The sequence below is a fragment of the Oncorhynchus mykiss genome, chromosome 7 (genome assembly GCF_057628025.1).
Source record: "Oncorhynchus mykiss isolate SJ-2025 chromosome 7, ASM5762802v1, whole genome shotgun sequence".
Classification (NCBI taxonomy): Eukaryota; Metazoa; Chordata; class Actinopteri; order Salmoniformes; family Salmonidae; genus Oncorhynchus; species Oncorhynchus mykiss.
In genome coordinates, this window is record NC_143028.1 from 20332279 (window position 1) to 20350717 (window position 18439).

General features: G+C 42.6%; 1 protein-coding gene across 1 annotated transcript in view; it reads right to left on the reverse strand.

Annotated features, from left to right (window-relative positions):
* Window positions 1-8131, reverse strand: part of abcb6a (ATP binding cassette subfamily B member 6 (LAN blood group) a) — a 43677-nt gene extending 35546 nt beyond the window's left edge. Inside the window, 1 exon segment of the mRNA XM_036983062.2 lies at window positions 7966-8131. The gene's annotated coding sequence lies outside the window, so the exon portion shown is untranslated.
* Window positions 8132-18439: the final 10308 nt, after the last annotated feature.

Here is an 18439-nt window from a genome sequence, read left to right on the forward strand (position 1 = left end):
CAAAAGTGCTTGCGGACCCATCTGACCCCCCCCCAATGCCTCCAAAACATCCGGAGTAATTACAGAGAGCTACGTCATATAACAGAAATACTCATAATAAACTTTGACGAAAGATACATGTTTTACATATAATTAAAGATACACTTGTTCTTAAACTCTTAGACTATCGATACCGACAGAATAAGAACAAGTCTTTGACATTAATTACTAGTCTGTAGCTACCATTGAACGCGAAGACCGACAACCGCCGAAACATCTATCCATAACAACATGAATGAATGTCACTCTGAACTATCCATTCTAACCACGACAGAGACGGCGGACAAACTCTCCAACAGAAACAAACTTTTCAACAGAGACCCCGACGACACACTGAGCGTAAATATATACATTGATTGCAATTGTTCAAAGGATTATCATTTCAATTGTTATAATTATCAACTGTGTGTTGTCATCTCAGTCGACCCCCACTTCCCTTTGTACACCAAGCCGTGATACCACTAGGGAAACTCCGTTATCATTTCCTTGTAACTATAAACTGTTTGTTAATGCATTTCTGTGAATTACTTAGTTAGTAAATAAATGATTTAATCCATACCTTACTTAGATTTACGTGTATTTTGGGTATATGTTGTGAAACTGTTAGATAGTACGTGTTAGATATTACTCCACTGTCAGTGATAGAAGCACAAGCATTTCACTAGACCCACAATACCATCTGCGAAACACGTGTATGTGACCAATAACATCTGATTTGATTTGACATTGTTGTAAAAAGCATCATTTTCTCCTCCTTTAATCTAATATATTTCTTAGACAGCATGGATGGTTCCCATCAGACCAGCCAGAAGAATGCTAAGCTTTGTGACAGAATCCATTAAACACACTCGGTCTCTGCTAATGTGTTGTGACAAACCATTTGCTATATATCTGCTTTTGCTCAGTTATCTTATGCCTCGATGTTGCGATACTGGTGGCCCTGTGATGTTGAGCATGATATCTACTCAACTCTGTCTCTGAGGGCCTTGACATGTCAGAGAGGAGAGTGCAGAGTGCAGCGAAAAGGTCACTGATAGGTTAAAAGAACACAGATTGAAAATGCTGATGTGAACTATGATTGCACCGTGGGCCTGTTTCTTGCTTCAGTAGCGCGTTTCATTTACATATCTTAAACAACCAGTAGCACTTTTGATATCTTCTTTCGGGTTGTTCAACGAACAGAGTCACTTTTGTGTCCCTTTGTTATTGAAAGTAGAACTTTTAAAAGCCTGTTACATTAAATGAAGCTCCCTTTAATAAAGACCACATGGAAAATGTAACACATCAGATCCCTTATATTAATAAAGACTTGCTAAAGTACCAAAAATCATGTAGATTTGAACTCAAAAAGGTATCCAAGTTTTCACCATCATTGTAAAGTCTCGCTAGTTACTCTGTTGCTTTGACAAAGTCATTTCTGAAGATGATTATTTATTTTAGGTGATTAGTGATTACATTAAAGATCAACCCTATTACGTGAATTGAACTCTTCTTTTAATATAGCAAAAACATTGATATTCCTTTTTTTTTTAATATAGCTTATGCCTTGATGTTACAATACTTGTGACCCTGTGATGTTGAGCCCAAAATCGACTCATTTCTTTCTGTGAAATGCTGAGTGCCTGAGATGTCGGTGAAGAGAGAGCAGAGTGCAGTGGTAAAGGTCACTGATGGGTCAACACATAACAGATTGAAAATACTGATGTGAACCATGATTGCGTCATGGGCCTGTTTCTTGCTTCTTGACAACTGAAGGTTTCCACATACATTTTTTTAATGTTCGAATCTGAAAATGCTCTTTCTTACTTCTAACCTGACTAGGTGCTGCTTTATCCACTCTATCCCTGTCACAGAGACATCATTGTACCAACACATGTTTTTGTGCATTCACAATTCATCATTTAGCAGATGCTCTCATCCCGACCGATTTACAATAACTGGGTGTGCAGGCTTAGGTTCTGGCCCATCACGAACACACCTGATTCAGGAATTGAACAGGAGTTGAACTAAGCAAAGTCTTCTCTCTGGACCATAAAACAAAATCAGGTGTGTTACTGCAGGCCTGGACCTAAAGCCTGCACACCCAGTAGCCCAGGAGTGAAATTATACAATCTCTCTTCACCGATACCTGTAATAATTTACAATAGAAAAGAGTAACCTTATATTTAGGTTTATGATAGGAGAAGACAGATGTAATAGATTCATAAGGCATTTAGCAGTAGTTATATTCTCCAAAAATCTATGGGTACTGCTGCAGATCACTAGGTTAGGTCCATGAGGTGTCAACAATTTACTGTCAGTGGTGTTGAGTATTTAGAGAAAAAAAAGTAAATGCAATGTGGTATAGAACAACACCTGATATTACAATAAATGGCAGTTATACGCTTTCTAAGAAGATACCTTCAATTAGATACTTCTGTTGTGTAAGTATGCTTTATATTCTACAGAATGCAGCAGGCCTAATCCTGGAGAGGAAATCGCAGTATATCGACTTTTTCATGACGAGAGCCACTCTTTAAGCCCTATAGCCTATCACCACTATCCTGCTTTCAATTCAGCCCGTGGGACAAAGGAGACCAGAGATGGACTGAAAAGGCAGCTGTCACATCTGAGCTGCTTAAAAAGAAGGGGGATAAAAGAACCTTTAAAAAAAAAGAAGCTGAGACTATAGTCCTGGGTCCATCGCTGTGCAGCATGCGCACGTAAGTAGGAATCGAGAAAGGGAAATCTTATCATTTGGCCCGCTCGCATAAGGTCTAGAGAGTGGCTTATCTGCTTCATCTCTCCGGTCTTTTGTGTTGAGTGGAAATGGGCCCTCTGTCAGTCAGCTACCGCTCACACGTCTCCATTGTCCCCAGTGAATTCGATGGCTGCCGTGGCCTGTCTGTCACAATGTGCGTCCAAAAAATGTCAACTTATGGGCTCCGGTCAAAAGCAGTGCGCTACATGGGGAATAAGGTGCCATTTGGGACACAAGACTCACAGCGCTCATATCTCCCGTTCATTGTGGGGCCTGGCTCAACCTCCACTGTGCAGCACAGCAGGATCGTAAAGGCCTCTTTTAGGTACATATTTTATTTCTTTCATTCTTCTCCCCCCCATGTCTTTGTTTTCCATCTGAACTAAAGTGGCTGACTGACACAGTTTGATGGGCAGAGTGAGAGAAGGATAGGGGGTGTATCAATCTAAAGCTTTGGCACAGAGATAAAATGATGGGCCTATATTGTTGCACTTTGGAGTATGGAGAAATGTTCCATTCAGATCTCAACAGAGACCAAAAAGGTTTAACTTTCTTTTGGAGGGGAGGGTTGTTTTGTTTTCAGCTCATATCCTCGGTTGAATCAGTTGAGATTGTGATCTTAACACCTTTGGTTGTCCACATTGGACGCAGTTTGTGTAGATGTTCCATCCCCATGACATGACAAAATGCCGGTGTCAAATTTCAGAAACCCAGAACGAGCAGGACATCATGTTTAGCACCACAAATGCCGCAGGCTTTTATAAATCTACCCGGAAAATATGGGGAAATCATTTTCTACTTCTACTGTATCTTTGAATAAGTAGGAGAGCACGCCAAAGGTGGTCTTTCTTCATATTTTCTGGAACTCCCCCCGAAGAGACAAGCCAGTCTGCCAATATCAACTCTGTGTAAGATCATAATGAACAACACTGCCTTGAGAAACCAACTTTGATCATGTCGGTTTCCACTGTGAGGGTAATCTTTTATCTCGTTTTAAACACAATAACCTGCCTAAAATTCATAAAGTATTAGTTCATATTTTTATTGGACAGGAGAGAAAGGGAATAATAGGAATAGTGTGCCATAGGAAGTGGGTCGGAACGTGAATCGTAGACACTGATACATGAGGGCTGTAGGTATGACCACTAACCACTATACCACAGCCTTTAGGTAGTCAATACACTTTACACACAGGTGAAGGGGTTTAGAAGGACATGTTGTTGGTCCCTGTAAGCACTGTCCTCTTAAATGAGGAGTGGGAGAGGAAGGGAAAGGAGGAGAGAGGAGAGGAAGAAAGAGGAGGGGTGAGAAATGGAGATGAAAGAGGAAAAGATGGGGCGAAAAGGGGAGAAGAGGAAGGGAAAGGAGAAGAGGGAAGTGGAAGAAGATCTCTCTCGCTCCGTCAGGCTGCCGCTGGCAAACACAAATAGACATGTTCTGCAAACACTGAACCTTTACCACACTCCTCAAGAGAGAGTGACAGGAAGAGAGAGATAGAAGGGGGAGTTGGAGGGAGATTTGCGTACACAAAGAGCCAGAAAGGGAGATATGAAGAGAGAGTGGAAAGGAAGAGAGAGATAGTGCCAAAGTTAAGATAAGCTTAATGAACACGTCAGTGAGAGTGGCTGTGAGAGAGACAAAAAAGAGAGGTAGCTTGAACGAGGGATCGATTAACTCCACTGTAAATGAGATGGTGGGTAGCACAGTAAGGTAGTATGCCATGGACTTCTTCTTGACAAGCAGCAGCTTTCGTACATCTTTACTCATTTGATTACCCTGACTACCATGCTATAGTTCGTTTTGGTCACTAGGGGCAATCTCGTATCATAGCTAGAGTGACAGTAACCAAGGGTCTGAAAGCATTGGCAACTGGCAAAGGAAAGAACATGTCATTTTATTGTAGAAAACAGAAGTCAGTTTGCAGGTCTCCTCTGTCAGAATAACAGCCTGTCTTGTCTGCCTGCCATTGACCTGCTATGCCCTTATAGTTTTTAATACTTTCTGAAGGCACTGTATTCTGTTGGTAGTGATTTTGGTGGGATGTCCCTTTAAATAATAATACAGTGATACTCCTACACTGTAACTAATTGAACATAAACGTTTTGAATACAATGTTGTATGACAAGCAGCCGTGGTCACTATACTGCATTGTTGACGGTCATCTTGGGTGTTCCTGTTAGTCAGCTTTTCTCCTTTGCCAAGATAACCCATCCACCTGACAGGTGTGGCATACCAAGAAGCTGATTAAACAGCATGATCATTACACAGTTGCACCTTGTGCTGAGGACAATAAAAGGCCAAATGTGCAGTTTTTTCACACAACACAATGCCACAGATGTCTCAAATTTTGAGGGAGCGTGCAATTGGCATGCCGACTGCATGAATTCCCACCAGAGCTGTTGCCAGAGAACTGACTGTTTGTTTTTCTACCATAACCCAGCTCTGGTTTTAGAGAATTTGGCAGTACGTCCGACCGGCCTCACAACTGCAGACCACGTGTAACCACGCCAGCCCAGGACTTCCACATCCGGCTTCTTCACCTACGGGATGGTTTGAGACCAGCCACCCCAACAACTGATGAAACTGTGGGTTTGCTCCACCAAAGAATTCCTGCACAAACTGTCAGAAACCGTCTCAGGGAAGCTCATCTGCGTTCTCGTCGTCCTCATCAGGGTCTTGACCTTACTGCAGTTCGCCGTCGTAACCGATTTCAGTTGGCAAATGCTCACCTTCGATGGCCACTGGCACGCTGGAGAAGTGCTCTTCACGGATGAATCCAGGTTTCAACTGTACTAATGCAGATGGTAGACAGCGTGTATGGTGTTGTGTGCGCGAGCGGTTTGCTGATGTCAACATTGTGAACAGAGTGCCCCATGGTGGCGGTGAGGTTATGGTATGGGCAGGCATAAGCTAGGGACAACGATGGCAATTTGCATTTTATCGATGGCAATTTGAATGCACAGAGATACCGTGACAAAATCCTGAGACCTATTGTCGTGTCATTCATCTGCCATCACCTCATGTTTCAGCATGAGGTAATGCAAGGCCCCATGTTGCAAGGATCTGTACATAATTCCTGGAAGCTGAAAATGTCCCCAGTTAATCCATGACCTGCATACTCACCAGACATGTCACCCATTAAGCATTTTTAGGCTGCTTTGGACAACATGTTCCAGTTCCCCGCCAATATCCGGCAACTTCGCATAGCCATTGAAGAGGAATCGGACAGCATTCCACAGGCCACAATCAACAGCCTGATCAACTTTATTCGAAGGAGATGTGTCGCACTGCATGAGACAAAGGCTGGTCAGACCAGATACTGACCGGGTTTCTGATCCTCATCCCTACATTTTTTTAAAGGTATCTGTGACCAACCGATGCACATCTGTATTCCCAGTCATGTGAAATCCATAGATTAGGGCCTAATGAATGTATTTCAATGGACTGATAAGAGCTGTAATTGTAAGATCTTTGAAATGGTTGCTTGTTGAGTTTATATTTTTGTTCTGTGTACATGTATAGGCTGCAGCATCTTGATGATCACATCGGTGGCCTCTCCCACCCCTCTGTCAAGAAGGCTAACGTGTGAGCTAGCATGGCACATTGCTACAGTGTCTGACTTCGCCGTGATGTCCTGGGTCACCTTTGGACATTGCTTTCATTTCTATCATCATGCACTTTTACAGATGCAGCCTACATCTAGTAACAGTACAGAATGTAATAATATATGCCATTTTGGAGGATGCTTTTATCCAAAGGAATGTACAGTGGCGCCTGCTTACATTGTCATATGAGGGGATTTGACGCACAATCCTGACATTGAAGAGTCATGCTCTACCAACTGAGTCACACAGTTCAGGGTCCCCAAAGTGAACAGTGGGTTCTTAAGGGTCCTATGCATTTATAGTCCCTATAATAGCAACTACCGTATGAATAATGATCTATAAGAAGTATAGGATTTGTTCAATTGAGTGTGAGGGTTGTGATCTGGCACTTGGAAGAGGGGTATCTTCTTTCCGCAAGAGTGGGTTCTACTCCCGGTCTGACAGGTGGCTGGAGAAACTGCCTGAGTGTACTGTAAGTGTAAAACGTTGTTACATATATTGTTTGTTTTTGTATGTTTTAGGGATAAAGACAGAGGTGGAAGGGAGATAGAGGGATTGCTGAAAGAGTAGAGGCTGGATTTAAACCCATGCTGGCATACCGCTAGGCCACGCCAGGCCACCTAAGCGTCAAAAAAGAGCTACTCCCTCTGCCTCGGGCAGGCTGTGACAGATAATGCATTTATGCATTACCGAGAAGGGATAGCCATCCATCATGTTGGTGTGTGATCGTTTGCAGGCAATGCGATCCTCTGTCTGTCTGTGGGGTTGGTGGGGATGGGGAGGCCTTGGGTAGTGCAGATGGATACAAGACAGACAGGCAGGCGTGTGTGTGTGTGAGTGTCAGGGGGTTGTGTGTGTCAGTGCGTGCAGGCAGACACTCCAGGTCAGAGCATCTGGAGACAAGGGGCTCTCACTCTGTCAAACAGGGCCGGTTATTTATTTGGTTGGGGGCATGGGAATTCAGGAAACATCTACTTTTTTTATGAATAACGGTGTGTGCCCGGCCGGCATGTTCCCCTGCCAATATGTTTCATGTTACGTTACCACACAAACCTACATTGAACCACGCAAGTACATGTACACTAACACATAGTCACGCAGTACATACATGATGTCACACGCACAGGCATGTACACACACGGATCTTATCTGCCCATACTCTTTCGTACAAACATTGAATGCAGCAGATTTCACGAGTCATATTCGTAGGGCAAATTCTTTTATGGTACGTCTCTGAGTTTTCGACAACCTCGCCCAGACTCAGCCCAGCGGGGAGCCAGTGTCTTGAGTAGAGCGAAGCTGAGTTTCTTTCCAAGTCTGGCGTACAGTGGGGAATGATCTGTTGTTTCCACTACTATGTGAAAATCACCTTGAATAGCTCAAAGAGCCATTGATGTTTTACACAAATATGCACATATTTAACTCAGCCGTTACAATTTGTGTATTCAAAGAGTAGGAACATCTGGAAAAAATATCACTCCGTAGCTGAATTTTTTTGTGCTAATGTTGCATGCCAGATGGGCCATTTCTGGGCACACATTTCTCCTTTAAACGTGATACTGAATGTTAAGTTTGACTCACCACTGACCTCTGTCCTTATGTTCTTTTGTTCATAGTAAATCACGTTGTGTCCCTTTTTGCCTGCTGTACAACTGCATTCATTTTGACAGCCATTGTTGTTTCAACAAGTACAGGTTGGGCGGCTCCCGTTCAAAATACAGAGCTCAGGAGAGCACTGAATATGCACGAATGTATACACGTGTGTGTGAGCAAATGCACGTGCACACACATACAGCCTCCTCCCACACACACAACTCCCATTCAAACACACACGTGTGAAGTCTGTGTTTCCTCCCCAACTTTGTTTGCAGGACAGGCCAGGCACGTGGTGGCGAGCTCCAAGGGTCCCTCCACTGGGCATTCACACAAATACGCCTCGGGTGACGCCTTTTTATACAGTTTAAAAAATAAAAGACTGGATATTGATGCATTACGTGGTATTTGGAGAGATAGATTTTGCCCGGCGACTCTGGGGTGTTTGTTGTTTTGTGTCGTGTATTTATGGAAAGTGCAGTGCTGCCTGTTTGTGTGCGGTCTATTCATGAGAGGAAGGCCTTTTGTGAGGCCTGCTTATCCTACAGAGAACTGTTTACAGCTAGCGTCCCACTGTCCCAGTTCTGTTTTGTCTTTGTCCCAAATGGCACCCTATTCCCTACACTCTTAGAAAAAAAGGGTTTCAAAAGGGTTCTTCGGAAGTACCCATAGGAAATCACTTTTTGGTTCCAGGTAGAGCCCTTTTTGATTCTATGTAGAACCCTTTTGGGTTCCATGTAGAACCCTCTGTGGAAATGGTTCTACATTGAACCGAAAAGGGTTCTACCCGAAACAGAAAAGGGTTCTTCAAAGGGTTCTCCTATGGGGACAGCTGAAGAACACTTTTAGGTTCTAGATATCACTTTTTTGTTGTTGCATATAGTGCACTTTTTTACTAGGGCCAATATTGAATAAGGTGCCATTTGGGATTTAGACTGCCTCTGAGGCACTGCAAAATAAAATCTTGAGAGAGACTGATAACAGCATTGGGCCCTATTTCCTATCAATTCTATTTTACTGTAGGTATAACAAAAATGAAACAAGACCTTATCACAAACAGACCTTTCCTTTGTCTTCTCTCTCCGTTACCTTCATCCCCAGCTATTCTTTTCATCCTTGCACCATCTTCTAGCTATCTTAAACCCCCTCCTCTCTCAGTGTGTGCGTACGCTTGTACGTACTTGTGTGTGTGTGTATGGAGTCTCGCCACACTGTGCCTAGAGATTCCTATCTCCTTACTGGGTTATTATCATCTTCTCGCTTAAACAATACCGCATGCAGGAACATTCCCGGGATTTGCAAAGATAAATTCTACATTCCAAATGTCTTCCTCAAATTCCTCATGCACACTTCCATATCATTCATTCAAGTGATTGAAAGAGGTTCTGATTTGGGTGCACGTGTGTGTGTGCGTATGCTTACCTGTGCGAGTGCACGTGTGTGTGTGCGTATGCTTACCTGTGCGAGTGCACGTGTGTGTGTGTGCATGCTTTCATGTGTGTGTGCGTACCTGAGTGGGTTTAAGTTCAGGTGTGTGCATTTAGGAGGCAGTGGTTTGAATGATGCTAAACTGAGTCTGAGCAGCTGACTGGGGTTGTAAATACCCTCTCCCCTGGGTGCTGTTACTTAGAGAAGCACAGAATCAGTCAGAGAGAGAGGGGTATCATCACAGTCATTACATAAAGTCCACACACACACACACACATTTGCCCACGTGGACAAATGTGTGTGTGTTTATGTGTGTCGCACGCATGCAGGCTCACAAACACACACAATGTCTGGGAACATACCTCCTACAAGGCATGGGAGCGTACCGTCAACAAACCCCCTGCTCACTCAGTGAGTGAAAATGAACAGAACAAACCATCAGTCAACAATTAAAAGAGTGCATAAAGTTAACATACCCGTACCAGCCCCTTTATACTGCAAACAAATAGTACACCTAAGGTACGAGTCACCCAAGCTTTGCACTTCAAAAATGATTAAACAGTTGGAATATGACTAGATTGGCTAAATAATTTGTTTGAAGAAGAGTGAATTCAGATGCAGTTTATTTATGGGCAAACTTTATAGGCTCAAAGTTTTTTTTTTGGTAACAAAATTGTAAATTATTCCCGAAACAGATTGAAGTGCCATTGAATGGAGTCTGTAAGGAAAGAGAAGTAATTTGAGGGAAATTATGAGAATTATTATTCACAAAACAAAAGACAAACGTCTGCCTGACACATAATAAAAACAAAAGAAAGCTCTTGAGAACAATCGGCTGCATGATGGGCCTCAAGTTGCGCTCAGTAAATCCCCCCCGTTGTTTAGGCTGACTCATTTCTATTGAAAGTAAATGATTTTCATTTTTGACATACTTCATTGCTGGTTTTCAATATGAAATACAGTATGTCACTTTGTTTTTCCCCCAGATTCATATTGACTCACTCCCTATTGACTCAGGCCCACAGAATTATACCTACGGAGGAGCGGGTTCTATGAAAGAACTCTGAATGTCTTTGAACTTGAGTTGGCTTAACATTGGACTACCTAGCTAGCTAGCAAGCTTGTGTGAGCAGAGAGGCACCAGAATTCAAATAAGAACACAAATAAAAACACAATAGGACATTTCTATTGAAACATTCTGTAAATGTCCATTGTCTCAGGTGTACATTATAAAATCAAAACAATTAACCAATGATATTTTGTACAGATAAGTATAAATATGTTTTTACAGTCAAGTACTGTATGACTCTTTCAACATGCCACTGAAAAGGTTGAAAGCTTTTTCCATCTGAGGGTAAGTGTTCTTGTTTCAAACACACACTATACTATATTTAAAGGGATAAGGAACCCAGAATACAAACTAACATGATTTTCCAACTACCTTGGCTGTAGTTGATTCAAGAATGCAGTTTTCAGATATTTGATTTCCTTTAGACATTTAATAGCCATATTTTGTTACTGTTAGCAGTCTCAGTAACACTTTTTTTTATTTCACCTTTAATTAACCAGGCAGGCCAGAAATGGAGGCCAGAAATGGAATAATGTGTTCCTGAACAAAGGGGGAGTCAAAATCAAAAGACACAGTCAGTATCTGGTGTGGCCACCAGCCGCATTAAGTACTGCAGTGCATCTCTTTTTTTATATTTTTTATTTATTTCACCTTTATTTAACCAGTGAGAACAAGTTCTCATTTACAACTGCGACCTGACCAAGATAAAGCGAAGCAGTTCGACAAAAACAACAACACAGAGTTACACATGGGATAAACAAATGTAATAACACAACAGAAAAAATCTATGTACATTGTGTGCAAACGTAGTAAGATTAGGGATGTAAGGCAATAAATAGGCCATATGGCGAGATAATTACAATTTAGCATTAACACTGGAGTGATAGATGTGCAGATGATGTGCAAGTAGAGATAATGGGGTGCAAAAGAGCAAAAACAATATGGGGATGAAGTAGTTGGGTGGGCTGTTTACAGATGGGGTGTGTACAGGTGCAGTGATCGGTAAGCTGCTCTGACAGCTGATGCTTAAAGTTAGTGAGGGAGATATGTCTCCAGCTTCAGTGATTTTTGCAATTCTTGCAATGATGACCAGTGAAATATACCTGCCGGAGTGCATGCTACGGGTGGGTGTTGCTATGGTGACAAGTGAGCTGAGATAAGGCTGGGCTTTACCTAGAAAATACTTATAGATGGGTTTGGTGATTAATATGTAGCGAGGACCAGCCAACGAGAGCATACAGGTCGCATTGGTGGGTAGTATATGGGGCTTTGGTGACAAAACAAACGGCACTGTGATAGACTGCATCCAATTGTTGAGTAGAGTGTTGGAGGCTATTTTGTAAATGACATCGCCGAAGTCAAGGATTGGTAGGATAGTCAGTTTTACAAGGGTATGTTTGGCAGCATGAGCGAAGGAGGCTTTGTTATGAAATAGGAAGCCGATTTTAGATTTAATTTTGGATTAGAGATGCTTAATGTGAGTCTGGAAGGAGAGTTTACAGTCTAGCCAGACACCTAGGTATTTATAGTTGTCCACATATTCTAAGTCAGAACCGTCCAGAGTAGTGATGCTAGGCGGGCGGGTGCGGGCAGCAATCAGTTGAAGAGCATGTATTTAGTTTTACTAGCATTTAAGAGCAGTTGGAGGCCACGGAAGGAGTGTTGTATGGCATTGAAGCTCGTTTGGAGGGTTGTTAACATAGTATCCAAAGAAGGGCCAGATGTATACAGAATGGAGTCGTCTGCATAGAGGTGGGTCAAAGAATAACCGGCTGCATGAGCAACATCATTGATACAGTGCCTTGCGATTCGAAGTATTCGGCCCCCTTGAACTTTGCGACCTTTTGCCACATTTCAGGCTTCAAACATAAAGATATAAAACTTTATTTTTTTGTGAAGAATCAACAACAAGTGGGACACAATCATGAAGTGGAACGACATTTATTGGATATTTCAAACTTTTTTAACAAATCAAAAACTGAAAAATTGGGCGTGCAAAATTATTCAGCCCCCTTAAGTTAATACTTTGTAGCGCCACCTTTTGCTGCGATTACAGCTGTAAGTCGCTTGGGGTATGTCTCTATCAGTTTTGCACATCGAGAGACTGACATTTATTCCCATTCCTCCTTGCAAAACAGCTCGAGCTCAGTGAGGTTGGATGGAGAGCATTTGTGAACAGCAGTTTTCAGTTATTTCCACAGATTCTCGATTGGATTCAGGTCTGGACTTTGACTTGGCCATTCTAACACCTGGATATGTTTATTTTTGAACCATTCCATTGTAGATTTTGCTTTATGTTTTGGATTATTGTCTTGTTGGAAGACAAATCTCCGTCCCAGTCTCAGGTCTTTTGCAGACTCCATCAGGTTTTCTTCCAGAATGGTCCTGTATTTGGCTCCATCCATCTTCCCATCAATTTTAACCATCTTCCCTGTCCCTGCTGAAGAAAAGCAGGCCCAAACCATGATGCTGCCACCACCATGTTTGACAGTGGGGATGGTGTGTTTTACGCCAAACATAACGTTTTGCATTGTTGCCAAAAAGTTCAATTTTGGTTTCATCTGACCAGAGCACCTTCTTCCACATGTTTGGTGTGTCTCCCAGGTGGCTTGTGGCAAACTTTAAACGACACTTTTTATGGATATCTTTAAGAAATGGCTTTCTTCTTGCCACTCTTCTATAAAGGCCAGATTTGTGCAATATACGACTGATTGTTGTCCTATGGACAGAGTCTCCCACCTCAGCTGTAGATCTCTGCAGTTCATCCAGAGTGATCATGGGCCTCTTGGCTGCATCTCTGATCAGTCTTCTCCTTGTATGAGCTGAAAGTTTAGAGGGACGGCCAGGTCTTGGTAGATTTGCAGTGGTCTGATACTCCTTCCATTTCAATATTATCGCTTGCACAGTGCTCCTTGGGATGTTTAAAGCTTGGGAAATCTTTTTGTATCCAAATCCGGCTTTAAACTTCTTCACAACAGTATCTCGGGCCTGCCTGGTGTGTTCCTTGTTCTTCATGATGCTCTCTGCGCTTTTAATGGACCTGAATAATTTTGCACGCCCAATTTTTCAGTTTTTGATTTGTTAAAAAAGTTTGACATATCCAATAAATGTCGTTCCACTTCATTGTGTCCCACTTGTTGTTGATTCTTCACAAAAAAATACAGTTTTATATCTTTATGTTTGAAGCCTGAAATGTGGCAAAAGGTCGCAAAGTTCAAGGGGGCCGAATACTTTCGCAAGGCACTGTATATACAGAGAAAAGAGTCAGCCTGAGAATTGAACCCTGTGGCACCCCCATAGAGACTGCCAGAGGTCCGGACAACAAGCCCTCCGATTTGACAAACTGAACTCTATCTGAGAAGTAGTTGATGAACCAGGCGAGGCAGTCATTTGAGAAACCAAGGCTATTGAGTCTCCCGATAAGAATGCAGTGATTGACAGGGTCGAAAGCCTTAGCCAGGTCAATGAAGACGACTGCACAGTACTGTCTTTTATTGATGGCTGTTATGATATTGTTTAGGACATTGAGCATGGCTGAGGTGCACCCATGACCAGCTCGGAAACCAGATTGCATAGTGGAGAAGGTACGGTGGAATTCTAAATGGTCTGTGATCTGTTTGTTAACTTGGCTTTCGAAGACTCTAGAAAGGCAGGGCAAGATGGATATAGGTCTGTAACAGTTTGGGTCTAGAGTGTCTCCCCCTTTGAAGAGGGGGATGACCGCGGCAGCTAACCAATCTTTAGGGATCTCAGACGATACGAAAGAGAGGTTGAACAGGCTAGTAAATAGGAGTTGCAACAATTTAGACTGATAATTTTAGAAAGAGGGTAAAGATTGTCTAGCCCAGCTGTTTTGTAGGGGTCCAGATTTTGCAGCTCTTTCAGAACATCAGCTATCTTGATATGGGTGAAGGAGAACGGGGGGGGGGGGGGGGGGGGGGGGCTTGGGCAAATTGCTGCGGGGGGTGCAGAGATCTTGGCCGGGGTAGGGGTAGCCAGGTGGAAAGCATGACCTGCCGTAGAAAAATGCTTTTTGAAATTCTCAATTATCTTGGATTTATCGGTAGCGACAGTGTTTCCTAGCCTCAGTGCTTTGGGCAGCTGGGAGGAGGTGTTCTTATTCTCCATAGACTTTACAGTGTCCCAAAACCTTTTGGAATAAGTGCTACATGACACAAATTTCTGTTTGAAAAAGCTAGCCTTTTGCTTTCCTAACTGACTGTGTATATTGGTTCCTGACTTCCCTGAAAAGTTGCATATTCGATGCTAATGCAATACGCCATAGGATGTTTTTGTGCTGGTCAAGGGCTGTCAAGTCTTGAGTGAACCAAGGGCTATATCTGTTCTTAGTTCTACATTTTTGTGGCATGCTTATTTAAGATGGTGAGGAAAGCACTTTTAAAGAACAACCAGGAATCCTCTACTGACAGGATGAGGTTAATGTCCTTCCAGGATACCCGGGCCAGGTCGATTAGAAAGGCCTGCTCGCTGAAATGTTTTAGGGAACGTCTGACAGTGATGAGGGGTGGTCATTTGACCGCGGACCCATTACGGACGCAGGCAATGAGGCAGTGATCGCTGAGATCCTGGTTGAAGACAGCAGAGGTGTATTTAGAGTGCAAGTTGGTCAGGATGATATCTATGAGGGTGCCCATGTTTACGGATTTAGGGTTGTACCTGGTAGGTTCCATGATAATTTGTGTGAGATTGAGGGCATCTATCTTAGATTGTAGGAAGGCCGGGGTGTTAAGGCTATCCCAGTTTAGGTCACCTAACAGTACGAACTCTGAAGATAGATGGGGGCAATCAATTCACATATGGTATCGAGGGCACAGCTGGGGGCAGAGGGGGGTATATAACAAGCGGCAACAGTGAGAGACTTATTTCTGGAAACGTGGATTTTTAAAAGTAGAAGCTCAAACTGTTTGGGCACAGACCTGGATAGTATGACAGAACTCTGTAGTAGATTGCAACTCCGCCCCCTTTGGCAGTTCTATCTTGACAGAAAATGTTGTAGTTGGGGATGGAAATTTCCGAATTTTTGGTGGCCTTCCTAAGCCAGGATTTAGACATTGCAAGGACATCAGGGTTGGCGGAGTGTGCTAAAGCAGTGAATAAAACAAACTTAGGGGGGAGGCTTCTGATGTTAACACGCATGAAACCAAGGCTTTTACGGTTACAGAAGTCAACAAATGAGAGCGCCTGGGGAATAGGTGTAGTACTGATGGCTACAGGGCCTGTGTTAACCGCTACATCACTAGAGGAACAGAGGAGGAGGACTGGTCATCTAGTGCATTTGGAACAGAGAATAAAAGGAGCATATTTCTGGGCGTGGTAGAATAGATTCAGGGCATAATATACAGACAAGGTTATGGTAGGATGTGAGTACAGGGGAGGGAAACCTAGGCATTGAGTGACGATGAGAGAGGTTGCATCTCTGGAGGCACCAGTTAAGCAAGTTGAGGTCTATCTAAGCTATCTAAGACATTTTGTGTGGGAGTGAATGCTCTACAGTGAAATAAAACAGTAAAAACTAGCCAAGACAGCAGTAGAGAAGGCATATTGACATTAGAGAGAGGTGTAAAGCAATCACCGGTGTTGATCGGGAGGGCTAAGACAACAACAGGTAAATGGCGATGAATGGGCAGAGAGGGTCAGTTAGGTACATACCTAACTCAGGACCTGAGTTTGAGGCTGGTGCCGACAGATAAACAAAATGAGGTACCGTGTTAGTGAACAGCCCAGCAGGGATCAGCTGTGTAGCCGAGTGATCATAAGGTCCAATGAGACACGGTGTTCAGAAAGCTAGCGGGCCAGGGATAGCAGATGGGTCTTTGGCGACATCTCAACAGAAAAGCCTGTTGAAACCACATCGGACGATTACGTCGGCAGACCAGTCGTGATGGATTGGCGGGCTCCGTGTCGACAATAAAGGGTCCAGGCCAATTGTAGCCCTAGAATTAGCTGGTATACTTTGTTTGCCAGCCGGGAAATGGGCCTAGCTCGAGGCTAGTTCAAGGTTAATTGGTGCTTGGCCACTCGGTTGTAGCTAGCTAGCTGCAATGATCCAGTGTAATGATCCAGAGCGGCAGGAATCCGGTGATGTGGTAGAGAAAAGCAGTCCGATATGCTCTGGGTTGATATAGCGCTGTGCAGACTGGCAGGTATTGACCGAGCTAAAGCAGGCTGGTTTCCGAGCTAAAGGCGAGGACCGCTAAACGTGGCTAACAAAGACTAGTAGCTAGTTCTCTGCCTAGCTCCTGGTGGAGGATCCAGTTATAACATATAAAAATAGCAGATCCATACCACATTGGGTGAGGCGGGTTGCAGGAAAGTATATTTAGTTCGTAGATAGAAAGTGAGATTAAAATATATACGAAACAAACAGAAGAAACAGACTGTTTACTCGGGACAAAACAAAAACATGTCCAACTGCTATGCAATCTTGAAAAAAAAAGAGATGTTTTTTTTCCTTGTTTTTTATTTAACCTTTATTTAACTAGGCAATTCAGTTAGTTACTACACGTGTAAGAACTTGATGTCAAGTCTTACTGTATTACCTTGTGTCTTACTCATTAAGAAAAATACTTGACAGTAATGTTGATGCAGCAAAAGTGGTCTACTCTTACGTTGAGGTGATTCCATGTCCTTCATGTATATCATATCAATATTCATATCTAAGAGCCCTCCAAACCATGTGCTTATGATCATATATTTAGACTAATTCAACTAACTGTTGAGGTTTTTGGTTCTTCAAACATTTGGCAGCCTTCAAATCATGTGGCATATATTCAAATACCTTCTTTCAGAGGTCTTCAAAATACTATCAAATATTATTTGTTTTTCTGAGACCTGTATTTGAATATCAAATCAAATAGTTCCATATAAACTACAGTATGTATAGTACTAGCCAAAAGTTTGGACACACCTACTCATTCAAGGGTTTTTCTTTAATTGGACTATTTTCTACTTTGTAGACTAATAGTGAAGACATCAAAACTATGAAATAACACATATGGAATCAAAATATGTTTCATATTTGAGATTGTTCAAATTAGGCACCCTTTGCCTTGATGACCGCTTTGCAAACTCTTGGCATTCTCTCAACCAATTTATCGAGGTAGTCAACTAGAATGCATTTCAAATAACAGGTGTGCCTTGTTAAAAGTTAATTTGTGGAATTTCCTTCCTTTGAGCCAATCAGTTGTGTTGTGTTGTGACATGGTAGGGGTGGTATACAGAATATAGTCCTATTTGGTAAACGACCAAGTCCATATTATGGCAAGAAATGCTCAAATAAGCAAAGAGAAACGATAGTCCATCATTACTTTAAGACATGAAGGTCAAGCAATGCGGAAAACTTCAATAACTTTGAACTGACTTACCTAGTTAAATAAAGGTAAAGTAAATAAATAAATAAATAAAAAGTGTAGTCACAAAAACCATCAAGCTCTATGATGAAACTGACTCTCATGAGGACCACCACAAGAAAGGAAGACCCAGAGTTACCTCAGCTGCAGAGGATACGTTCATTAGAGTTAACTGCACCTCAGATTGCAGCCCAAATAAATGCTTCAGAGTTCAAGTAACAGACGCATCTCAACATCAACTGTTCAGAGGGGACTGCGTGATTCAGGCCTTCATGGATGAATTACTGCAAAGAAACCACTACAAAAGGACACCAATAAGAAGAAGACACTTGATTGAGCCAAGAAACACGAGCAATGGACATTAGACCGGTGGAAATCTGTCCTTTGGTCTGATGAGTCCAAATTTGAGATTTTTGGTTTCAACCGCCGTGCCTTTGTGAGACGCAGAATAGATTAACAGATGATCTCCACATGTTGGACCGCAGAGTGAAGAAAGAGTGAAGAAAAGCAGCCATCAAGTGCTCAGTACATGTGGGAACTCCTTCAAGGCTGTTTGAAAAGCATTCCAGGTGAAGCTGGTTGAGGGAATGCCAAG